A 12756-nucleotide genomic window follows, 5' to 3' on the forward strand; every position below is an offset into this window, starting at 1 on the left:
CCGCACGGACCCCCCGGGCACTGTATCTTTGGAAATGAAAAAACAAAGATGTTGTACAGAGTCGTGGAGGTGAGGTGTCGCTGGAGCCGCTGTGGCACCAGTCCCTTGCGGCATCTGGGGAGGTGAGGCATTGGTTCTCCCCTGTGAGGCAGGGGAGATGAGGCGTAGGCTCTGTCCAGTTTCTGGGTGAGCTGATGGGGCGTCGGTGGTGAGGCATTGGTTCGTCGTGACCTGATGGGGTCGATGAGTCCAGTCGGTCAAGATGTGATGCAGTATGTCAGCAGCAATGTCAGACTTGCGTTGCAGGTTGTGGTCATTGCATGCAGGGAAGAGCACGAAGCTGGGGCAGACAGCAGTGCGGCGGCGGGCAGTGGTGGCGGTGCTGGATTCACTAAAGTTGGTGCTGGAGTCGCTGAAGTCAGTGAACTGCTAGAAGCTAGTAGATGAAGTCTTTGTTGGCCCTGATACTTCAGAACAGGAGGCAAGCTCAATCCAAGCCATTGGAGAGCACGTTTGGTGAAGGCAGAGTCCTTCCAGCAAAGTCAGAGCCCAGCAGGCAGCAGTCCTTCTCTGAAAAGCAGTCCTGAGGAGTCCTTTGGGCAGCCGGGCAGTTCCTCTGACAGAGTCCAGGTGTAGGTCCAGATATTTCTGATTTGGTGGGGTATATACACCCAGTATATATACCCAAAAGTGTCTTTGAAGTGGGGGAAACTTCAAAAGTGCACAAGTTCTGCTTTCAGCCAAGTCCTGTCTACCAGGATTCCGGTAGGGTGTTACTAGTTTATTGTGCAAGGGCAGGCTACTGGTCTTTGAAGTGTAGGAGAGAGCCCCACCCCACCACCCTTCCTGCCCAGGGAGACCCATACAGTATGCAGATGAATACAGATGTGAATGAGGCCCTCATTATGATATTGGTGGTAAAAACTGAATACCACTGCTCTGACTGCCGCCAACATATCGCCGCAGAGGTGAACATCCATCCACCAGAATATAACCCATACACACAAAACTGGCAGAAAACAGCCACAACCACAAATCCGCCAGACCCACTGAAGGCAAAAAACTGTCGGTACTACTACCTATACCATTATGCCACCAAAACAACACCCTCCAAATTATGACTCACCAAAACATTGGCGGTGCACACCGCCGCAGCGGATATGGCCACACATAAACAAAACAAGACAACATTGGCCAGAACCAGAAACCCACACCTGACACAAATACATACACCCCACACACCCACCAACAGCAATATAAAACACCCCCACAACACCAACAATCCTTTGCAAACACAAGAATACCGCTACTTCCACTTCCACGCCAATCCCAGAGACAACTGCACACACACATCACAGCTACCCATTCATCCATCACACACCACACACCCCACCACTTCGCACATCACCCTGTGCACAACACATTCCACACAATACACATGTCCCCACAAAGTCACCCCCGGTTCACTGATGAGGAGTTGCGGGTCATGGTGGAGGAAATAGTCAGGGTAGAGCCACAGCTGTTTGGAGCACAGGTACAGCAGATCTCCATTGCCAGGAAGATGGAGCTATGGCAGAGGATCGTGGACAGGGTGAGCACCGTGGGACTTCATCCACGCACAAGGGAAGACATAAGGAAGAGCTGAAATGGCCTACGGAGGAAGGTGCGTTCCATTGCAGCAAGGCACCTACTCTCCATCAGAAGGACTGGAAGGGGACCCCCACCTCCTACCCGACAGCTGACAGTATGGGAGGAACAAGTCTTGCCAATAATGCATCCCGAAGGACTCACTGGAGTAGCAGGAGGACTGTATACTGGTAAGTCAACATTTACTAACTATCACCCCTGCTTACCTGCATGCCACCACAACCCCTGACCCTGACTCCCATAACCCCACTCCATCCCAGACAGTGCCCCACCCCAATTACCAAACCTAAATGCCAAGCCCTGCATGCGATTCCCACTGCATGCACATCCCTTCCAGCTCTGCATGCACACCCACCACCAATGCATGCACAGCATGGAGAACTAACAATCCCACAATCCATCACCATAGACAACCAAAGTTGGGAGGACAACAGCAATAACATTCGGAAAACGAGTAATGTGGAAAATGACACAGACATATAGCATTATACATCACTCACATACCCGTAGGTGTTCCAGCCAATGTCAGCAGCGAGGAACTGCAATGGCTACCCAGTCCCCCACCAGAAGATGCCCCCAGTGATGACAGGAACTCTGGTGCTCTGGATGAACTCCCTATCCCATCTGGGACCACTGGTCAGTCTGCTACCCTACCCCACAGCCAGTCCACCACAGAGCTCCCACCTCAGAATCTAACACCACAGCAGCCAGGCAATGCCCCCACACCTCTGTCTCCAGGACACATCAATCAGTAGTTTGCCCACCTGTACAGGGATCCGAGTCCATACAACACAGGCAAGACGATGAGGACCCTGGTGTCTGTGGGAGTGGGCAGCCCATTAAGGGGACACAGGGACAGGGGGCCAGGGACACTTGGAGGGCAGCTCTGCATCAGGGGGAGGACAGGCCCAGGGAACTGACTGCCCAGGAGGCCCTCACATGTGTCCTGGGGGCATACCAACAATCCCAGGACAGGATGAAGGACAACAGCCTGTCCTGGGATTGTTGGCCCTGAAACCTCAGAACAGGAGGTAAGCTCAATCCAAGCCCTTGGAGAGCACTTTTGGGGACGGTGATCAACATCATGCAGGAGTACCAGCGGCTGCAGGGGGTACACCACCAGAAGGTCATGCAGCAGTTGCAGGGCATAAATTCCAAGATGGCCTCTGCTGTAGGGGTGCTAGGTGACAAGGCCAACACCATACGGTAGGATAGAGCACGCCAGAGGGCTACTTCCACTAGCCACTCCACCAAGCTGTCATTGACATCTGCAGCAGCTAGTGGACAGGAGGCCTTGCCACAGGTCCCCCAGGCCAGCACCAGCACCACTCCCCCTGAAGAAGGTGAACCACCTTACAAACATTCCCTGTGACCCAGACAGACACCAGAGACAGTTGCCAAAACCAAGACCGCTGCCAGGAAATTAGCCCCTCCTGAATGTCTCCCTTGTGCTACACTGTGTCACCTTGTCCACTTTGAACTGCCATTGCTCCCCTTCCTATGGCCCCTTGGACACTGGACTTGTGCAACAAACAGACTGGGCCACTACACTGTACTTTTCCCAACCATCACCCCACTCCATTGCACTTTGCATTCTATACCAAGACAACTCCTCCACCCCCAAAATGGAAGGGTAAAGAGCTGCGCTCTCCCAAAAGCAAACCCGAACCCAAGGAGCCCCCTCCCAAAAAGGTGCTCCTGGACTGCCATGGCATGGTACTGCTTAAAGAAGACTTCTTGTTCTGGTTCCATGGTGGCCACGGACTCCTCTGAGTCCCTGGAGGTGAGTGTCTCCTTTTATGTGATGTTTTTCCGCCAGGCTTTTGGTGGCATTGCTAACGCCCCAGAAATCCTGACGGTGTGCTATGTCATAAAATGGTGGACGGTTCCTTGTCTGCCTCCAGGCTGTAGGTGGCTACCGCCGTGTTCAGTGGTCATACCGCACTGGCGGTTGGGGTGGTACATTGGCTGTCTATGGGAGGGATCACCACCATGGTCATGATTTGGCGGTAATTACCGCCGGCCTGGCAGCAGTACTACCGCCATCGCCGGTGTGGCGGTCAGCTGATCGCCAATGTCATAATGAGGGCCTAAGTGTCCTGTGTTTATGGCTGTCTGATTGGAATGTACAAGGGGAGCTGTCGACCAGCACAGACCAGACGTGCATTGGAGACAGTCTATAAGGCACAGATGGCAGTAAGTGCAGAGAAATGTCCACTTTCTAAAAGTGGCATTTTCTAAAATAGAAATATTAAGTTTAACTTCACCAGTAAGCAGGGTTTTCTTTTAACATTCTGGCCATACTAAACATGACAGGGATGCTCCTTCCAGAACAAAACCTGCCACATAAAAGTATATGAGGGCAGTTCTAATGCTAGTCTATGAGAGGAGCAGGCCTCACAGTAGTAGAAAACGAAATTGTGAGTTTTTCACTACACGGACATGTAAAACACATAAGCCCATGTCCTGTCTTTTACTACATAGCATTCTGTCCAATGGTTACCTAGGGCCTACCTTAGGGGTGACTTATATCCAAGAAAGGGGGGGGGTTAAGGCTTGGGAAGTGGTTTTTAATGCCAAGTCGAGGTGGCAGTGAAACTACACAGACATGGGTAAGGGGCTTCTTCTGTGGGTGGAACAATCAGTGCTGCAGGCCCACTAGCAGCATTAAATTTACAGGGCCTGGGCAGATTAGGCCACTCTACTTGGGACTTAAAGGAACACTAAATATGCTAATTGGAAATAAGCCAATGTTACCATATTTTATGGATAGAGCACATGCACTTTAGCACTGGATAGCAGTGCTAAAGTGCCCAGAATACCAAAAACAGCAAAACAAAGTCCTAAATGCAATAAAAATGAGGTCAGAAAAAGAGGAGGCGGAAGGCAAAGAATTTCTGGTGACCCTTCAGAGAGGCCATTTTCCAACATATCCCCCTTCTAGCATAAAGCCAGAGTAGACTGATCAATAATTTGACGGATGGCTTAGGGCAATAGAACAAGGACAATGGCCCACTACTGCAAGAGCACTTGCCAGTTCTAATTTTTTTCAGAACTCATTTGGGCTTCTCTGCCTATACTCTCTAGGCCCACTGAACTGAACCACGATGAACCCCTCTACTCATCTGTGGAGCCTAACTGTGAAGTACCTAATGTTAATTTGCTCACAGATGCATTCCTGTAAGCAGACAGTACCACCATGGCCAACAAAGTGATGTGGCCCATTTCACTCCTTGGATCTGATTTCTGTTCCCAACCTAAGGAAAACTCTGTCCACAAGGACAGCAACCAAGAGAGGCCACTTACAGCTGTCAATGTCAAGAGCCAGACCCCAGGCCATCCATTGTGAAGTGGAGGTCCTGAGCGGGCCATTGGGTAAGCTTCTCCTCCAAGCTTGGGGCTGGCAGGAAGTTCCCAATGGGCATCTGAGGTATACCTGACCTCTGATGCATTTCAGAATGAGGGGCAGTAGCCCCAGGGGTTTTGCACCCTACATCCACTCTATCTCCCACCATTTTAAGGGTCATATCTTGACACTGGTCATTCAACCCAGGGTCTGTACTCTGAGGCTGAACAAGGGTCAGGGTTTAGTCCTCCCTCACCTTGCCCCCACATCTGGGCTCCTGTACCTTCCACTGGGGAATGGTACATCCAGACAACTGAACTGATAGGAGGCCCTTAAGGGCCACCCTTGCCAGTTGTCCTGCCACCAGGTGGTAACTCAATCCCCAGAATGCAGTCTATGGTCATCTGGGGACTAACTATGACCCTCCGTGGGGTTAAGCTATCCCGACCCCATTCCATGGATACCAGGGTCATAGGGCAGGAGAAATCCTCCCCATGAGCTAGAGTCTCCCTACACACCTGGCTGGTGTACTGCTCTGGGAAAACTAGTCTCTCCACCATCATGGTATAACTAGCCCCGGTGTCCCTCAGAGTAGTGACTGGGACCCTATTCACTCCCACCTGATGGAAGTGACGACTCCCCGGCCTCAGGGATCACCAGCATACCCTCTGAGTCTATCTCCCAACTAAGGAAGATTATGGCATGGACTATGACCTGTCCCTAGGGACTACTTTGCCTGAAGGTCACATTGGCCACTCCTGTAGAGGTCCCACCAGTGGGTGGTTTCTTTGGACAAACAGAGTCACCCTGCTTGTGTCCTAGCTGGAAGCACTTAAAGCAGCGGGTTGGAAATGGGATGCCCTGGGCCACTGCCACCCAGGACCACCACCCTGTTTCACATATAGGGCATGGGAACCCTTTCCTCTCCCCTTACTCTGGGACTTGCCTGGGTCATCTTTACCTCCCACTCACTCTTCTGGGGGGAACCCAAACCAACCTTCTTGGGGTCACTCCTAGGTACCTTCTTGAACACCCTGGTGCTAGCCCAGAGCTCCGCCTCCTCAGCAAGCTTTCTGGGATCAGTCAGCTTACTGTCAACTAGGTGTTGGCGCAACTCTGTAAAACACATACTGAGCAGGTGCTCTCTCATGATTAAATTGTATAACCCAATATAATCAGTGACTTTACTGCCCCGCACCCAGCCATTCAGTGCCTCACTGGAGTAATGAATGAAGTGTACCCAGGATTGGTTGGGGAGCTTGTTACTGTCCCGGAATCATTGCTGATACTTCTCAGTTGTCAGTCCAAATCTGGCAATCAAAATGGCTTTCATGGGAGTGTACTTGTTCTGGTTCCCAACCTTTAATATCAGAAGTGTGTCCCTCCCAAGTGAAGGCATGTGTTTCCACAGACCTGCCCACCACTGCTCTTCGGGAACCCCATGTGCCCTCAGTGAAACTTCATAACCAGAAAACCACTAATCAATGTCCTCTCCCATCACATAACTGGGCACCAAATCCTTGGGTATACAAGCCTTCTAGTCTCCATCAGATACTGTACATGGGCTGCCACCATCACTGCTGAACTCAGACTGCCTACTCTTGAGGTCCAGTTCTTTTAGACATGAGCCAGAAAGAATGTATTTTCTGCCAGGGCTCTCTCTGCCTTCCTTTCCTCTACCTCCATCTTGAATTTTACCAACTACAGCCTGAATTCTCTCTCCTCTCTCCCCTCCACTGAGGTCAGGCTGTGACTTGAGACACTGCTTCCTGGTCTGGCAGAGGGCACAAATCCAGGGGCGTCATACCCACTCCTGTTGCCAGCTCTTCGGGAAAGCCATTCTCTTGCTCCCTCAACTCATCATGCTTTTGGAAGCGGGCTTCTGCCAAGGGCCTCAGAGCCTTTGGGTACTCCTCTTTTGCTTGGAGGCTCCACGAAAAGGTACCCCCATCCACTTGCAAAAGCCCTTCACCTGGGTAACTGTGTACTCCTCCAGCTTAGCCAGGTCCAATTCCTCAGCTCCACTTGTGGACCCAGCCAAAGGCATGATGTATAGGATTTAAAAGGTGCAAAGTAGGCAGGGAAAATTTGCAGAGAAAGAAAACAAATCAAATTTACCTTTGACTGTGGGTGGGTAGTGTAGACATAGCTCTTGTATGGCACTGCACAAACACAAGTCCTAACCTCATCGCTGATCACCAATGTTAAAAATTGGGTCTCAAGTTGGCAGAGGTATACATTCATGTCCAAGTAGGGCCCACAATCGTAATCAGGGTAAGTGACAACACAACACAAATTATCATGTGCTCACCCTCTGGTAGCTTGGCTTAACTTAGAAGGCAATGTGTAATGTATTTGTGCAATAACTAATACAGGAACAGTGAAAAAAACCACAAAAATACACCACACAGGTTTAGAAAAATAGGTAATATTTATCTAAAGAAAATAAGGTCACAATGATGAAAGCCAATGTACACAGGCAAAGTTATGCATTTTTAAAGATCAAATCCCACTAAAGTGCTTAAAAACACTATAGCTTCAACTGTGGCTATCACGGCATCGTTGATGGGGTCATTCCCAGCAGTCTGACGCCACAGGTGCTGGTCACAGAGTCGCACAGACCCCCAAGCACAGTACATTTGGAAATTAAGAAACAAAGACATCGAACGGAGTCGTGGAGGAGAGGCGTCGCTGGAGCCAGTGCCGCATCAGTCCCTTACGGCGGCCAGATAGGAGAGTGCTCGGTTCCATATTGCGAGGCAGGGGAGGGGAGGTGTCAGTTTTGTCCGACTGCAGCGGAAGCTGGTGCAGCATCGGTAGTGAGGCGTCAGTTCCTTGTGACCCGATGGAGTTGATGGATCCAGTCGGTCAAGAGATGATGTGTTGACTTAACAGTGTCCCATTCACACTTGCGGCAGGACGTCAGCAGCATCGCAGCAACGTCAGACTTGCGTTGCGGGTTGCAGTAGTTGTGTGCAGCGATGACCACGGAGCCGGGGCAGGCAGCGGTGTGGTGTCAGGCAGTGGTGGCAGTGCTGGAGTCACTGAAGTCGGTGCTAGAGTCGCTGAAGTCGGTGAACTAGCTAGAAGCTAGTAGATGAAGTCTTTGTTGGCCCTGAGACTTCAGAACAGGAGGCAAACTCAATCCAAGCCCTTGGATAGCACGGCAGAGTCCTTCCAGCAAAGTCAGAGGTCAGAAGGCAGCAGGGCAACACGCAGGGCAGCAGTCCCTCTCAGCAAGGCAGACCACGTGAGTTCTTTGGGCAGTTCCTCTTACAGAGTCCAGGTGTAGGTCCAGAAGTGTCTAATTTGATGGGGTCAGAGACCCAGTATATATACCCAAAAGTGCCTTTGAAGTGGGGGAAACTTCAAAGATTGGTTTAGAAGTGTACATGTTCCCCTTTTAGCCCAGTCCTCTCTGCCAGGATCCCTGTGAGGGATTTTCAGTGCCTTGTGTGAGGGCAGGCCACTGGCCTTTGAAGTGTAAGAGAGAGCCCCTCCACCCTTCCTGCCCAGGGAGACCCACTCAGTATGCAGATGAATGCAGATGTGGCTGTGTGTCCTGGGTTTATGACTGTCTGGGTGAAATTCACAAGGGGAGCTGTCAACCAGCACAGACCAGATGTGGATTGAAGACAGGCTGTAAGGCACACATTGCAGTAGCTGCAAAGAAATGCCCACTTTCTAAAAGTGGCATTCCTAAAATAGAAATATTAAATCCAACTTCACCAGTAAGCAGGATTTTCTATTACCATTCTGGACATACTAAACATGACAGGGCTACTCCTTCCAGATCAGAATCTGCCACTTGCAAGTATATGAGGGCAGTTCTAATGCTAGTCTATAAGGGGAGCAGGCCTCACAGTAGTGGAAAATAAAGTTGCGAGTTTGTCACTATCAGGACATGTAAAACACATAAGTGCATGTCCTGCCTTTTACTTACATAGCACCCTAATCTATGGGTTATCTATGGCCTACCTTAGGGGTGACATATGCAGAAGTGCAGAAAAAGGGGAGTTTAAGGATTATCAAATAGCATCAAATGTGAAGTCAAAGTGGCAGTGATACTGCACACATGGGCCTTGCAATGACAGGCCTGAGACATGGGCCCGGGGCTACTTTTGTGGGTGGCACAATCGGTGCTGCAGGCCCACTAATAGCATTTAATTTACAGGCCCTGGGTACATGTAGGGCACTTTACTAGGGATTTACAGGTACATTAAATATGCCCATTGGGCATGAGCCACTATTACCATGGTTTAGTGAGAGAGCACATGCACTTTAACACTAGTTAGCAGTATTGAAATGTCCAGAGTCCTAAAGCAAACAACAATGGGGTCAGAAAAAGAGGAGGAAGAAGGCAAAATGTTTGGGGTGACCTTCAGAGAGACAATTTTCCAACTCTCAGCTGCCAATTTGTAACTTTTTGTTTATGAAGGCCATCTACTAATTCCCTTGAGCTCAGCTAGACACCTGCTTGCTGACTTGGTGGGAATCTCTGCATGTGATCAGTACTAAATGTAAGTGTGGAGTAGGGTATTTATTTGAGTTCTGCCTTCTATTTGGGAGCCAAGCTACATAGTTGATGTATGGAGAATGCTTTTGTCAGTTATCTTTCTGATTCACAGACTACTATTTATTTGTAATAAACACTGTTGAACTCTACCAATACTTGAGAGAGTTTGTTTTGGCACTGTCTTCCCTCTATACCACACTCAAAGAACTGTAGGAAGGTTCCCCTTCTGTGTACCTCTCCTTTTTACAGCATTCGCTATACATCAAACCTCTATACACATTTATGTAGATTCAAGGTTCAGATGATGTACCTTTCTTGGTCAACCTAGTGAAAAGATACTTACCATTTAAGCAGAGGTGTTATGTTATGGTATGTTATGGATATTTATCGAGCGCATAACTACCCTGAGGCCTCCCAGCGCTTGAGATAGAAATCTCCAAAAACTAAACAGAAGGAACGGATGTTAATACAGCCAAGTTTTTAATAGCCACCGAATTGATAGCTCGTGGCTAGTTTACCGAAGAGAAAGAAGCAAGAAATTCCAAAGCTTAGCACCGAGACAAACCATTGATTTTCCACCCCATTTAACTTTCTTTATTGGAGGAATCACTGCTAATACTGCTGATGGTAATATAAGTTGTCTGGTTGGCTTATGCAGGGTAGCTAAGGTACGCAAATACGGAGGACCCTTAGCATAGAGAGCTCTGTGAATACAACAAAGTGCCTTGAACTTTAATCGTTGTTTAATGGGGAGCCAGTGTAAGGCTAAAATGGCAGGTTTAGCCGGTTGGTGTTTGGGCACGTTGTAGAGAAGGCGAGCAGTTGTATTATGGACCACTTGAAGTTTCTTTTTAACATAAGGTGTATACAGTACATCAGAGATTACTCTCAATTTTGCTCTTAGTTATAGGCATCTCCAAGTTTCAAAGCATCTCTCTCTCTCTTCTACAAAGGGGATCTAAAGCTTTCTTCATATTCTACCTTCAGATTGGCTGGTGCAAGCACTAGGATGCTATACAGTTAATTGAAGCTAGTCAGAGGTTTGGAAATGTGTTTACAGACAGATAATTTCATCACAGAAAGAAGGACTGAGAAGAGGTTTGGACAATATTCGCACCCTAGCTTGTTTCGACCCTTAGTTACTACACCCTTAGAAAGAACCTCTGAATATACAGAAGTGCCTATACAGTTGTGTTTTACTGTAGAACCTCGGTCTGAGGAAGAAAGAAAGAGCTGTAGGGAACAGACTCTCCATTTATATAGTGGTCAAATGGTCATGTTCTATGTATGTGCTCAATGTTACCTAGGAGACTGCAAAACTCGTATACCCACCCCCTAAATTCATTACCTCATCAATAGTCAATAAAACAAGTAATTTTTCCACAGTGAATACTTCCTTGCTATTTACTACTGGCTACCATACTGTGAGGATTTGGGTGTATTATAAGATGCAAATGTGGGGCCTTATCATGGAATACAATTGCAAAAACTGTCTTGGGTCCAGTCAGGCTCATTTCCATTACCTTTACCTCAACCCTGGGTAGCTGTGGATTTGAGCAGCAAGTTTAACAAAGGAACTAAATGTAAAGCAGTACTAAGCAGCACTAAACAACAAAATAAGAACGCCACACAATATGAAAGAATCAGGACAACAATTTTTAAAATTAAAGCAGCTTTTTATGAATTTTTAGAAACCTTGATGAGTAAAATCCACCAGAGGGTTCCAGAGATGGAGACTTAAGAAGATATTAATACTTTTGAATTCAACTGCAAACAAGCACTGGTCAAAAAAAGTTTGTAAAAGTTTGAAAAGTTACAGTTAGTTCGGCTACACTGACTTGGCTTCGGCGAATACAAATCTGACAGGATGGTGATCTAGTGGGCCAGAGAGGATACTTTTGACAGTTACCTGGCCACAAGAGAGTTTTTAAGTTGAGTTCTAAACTTTACAGGACACCTGCCATAGACCTGAATGGAGTGGTCCTGATGCTGAGGGTACAGGATGCTCAAGGATGCTCCAGTTGAGGTGCTGCCTTTTTTGTAAGGCTGCACATATAGATTTGAGTGTTGTTGCTAGCACCTTCTGTATTTTATTTTACCAGCTGTATATGTATGGGTAGGTGTTGGGGTTTTCTATCAATCTTTGTTGACCTCTGGTTGGTCCTGTCAGTTTTGGTTAATGTGTGTTCCTAATACCGCAATTCAAGACAAGGGTACTGTTTTTTGTTCGATCGGGCCGCTACTATGGGGACCCTTATTTTGAGTACTCTCTCTCTTTTTTGTACTCGTCCTGGGTAGGAAGAAGTTGAGGCAGTTTCACGGAATGAACTATTTGGGAGCTTAGCCCGACAGCGTCCCTAGGTAGGCATCCTTACTCTGTTTATGTGATTGACCATTGTTGTGACCTTTTTGAAGGGCACTCCTTTAATGTAGCTGATATGTAAATCGAGATATTGCTACTTTCGACATGGTGAAGCCATGGGATATGTTGATTTTGTTTTTGTCCTTCTTCATAGATATTCGTCAGACGGGACTCTTACGAGAGGATGCTCATTACGTTTCCTTCTAGGTTTTTAAACTCGACCCGCATCTCGAGTTTATTGCGACCGGATCATTTTGTTGGTATTAGACAAGAGGCTTTGTGTGCCACCAGTGGGTTCCTGGGGAACAGTCAGGTAAGATCTTTGCTCTGCAGAACCATGGGTTTCTTTCTGAGGATTCCGATCTCTTCTTAGTGCGGACAGGTTGAACTATATTTGCTTTGGGTCTAATGGCTACGGTGTATGCAGTAACTCGCCATGTGCATAAAGCTGACGCATGTCTCCTTACCATATGTATATACTTTTTGCTTGGTGAGGTCGTTTTAGGCACTTTGATACAAAACACTATCCTATTAAAGTCTTTATTGTTAGTTTAAGTATTAAGTTTCCCCCCATCTTCTTTAGGCTGCACTATATGGTCTATGCCCTCATCTTATGTTTGATTAGACTTTATTTGTTCTAAGCTTAGAGAGTCGCTTCCTTGTAAGGTTTATGTCTGTTTTCCTCTAGGAGCTTGGCCAGTCCTCCTTATATGCCTGTAATTGGGGAGCCTGTTACATATTATTGGACTTATCATTTCAAGGTGCCCTCGAGGTGTGCCTGTATAACCAAGGGTTATGTTTCTCCTGCGTTTTTTTTTTTACTAACATGGAAGCTGAGTACTGTTTTTGTTTGTAGGCTTGTAATATTCTCTATGTTCCTTTAGC

Source organism: Pleurodeles waltl, chromosome 11, assembly GCF_031143425.1.
Source record: "Pleurodeles waltl isolate 20211129_DDA chromosome 11, aPleWal1.hap1.20221129, whole genome shotgun sequence".
Classification (NCBI taxonomy): Eukaryota; Metazoa; Chordata; class Amphibia; order Caudata; family Salamandridae; genus Pleurodeles; species Pleurodeles waltl.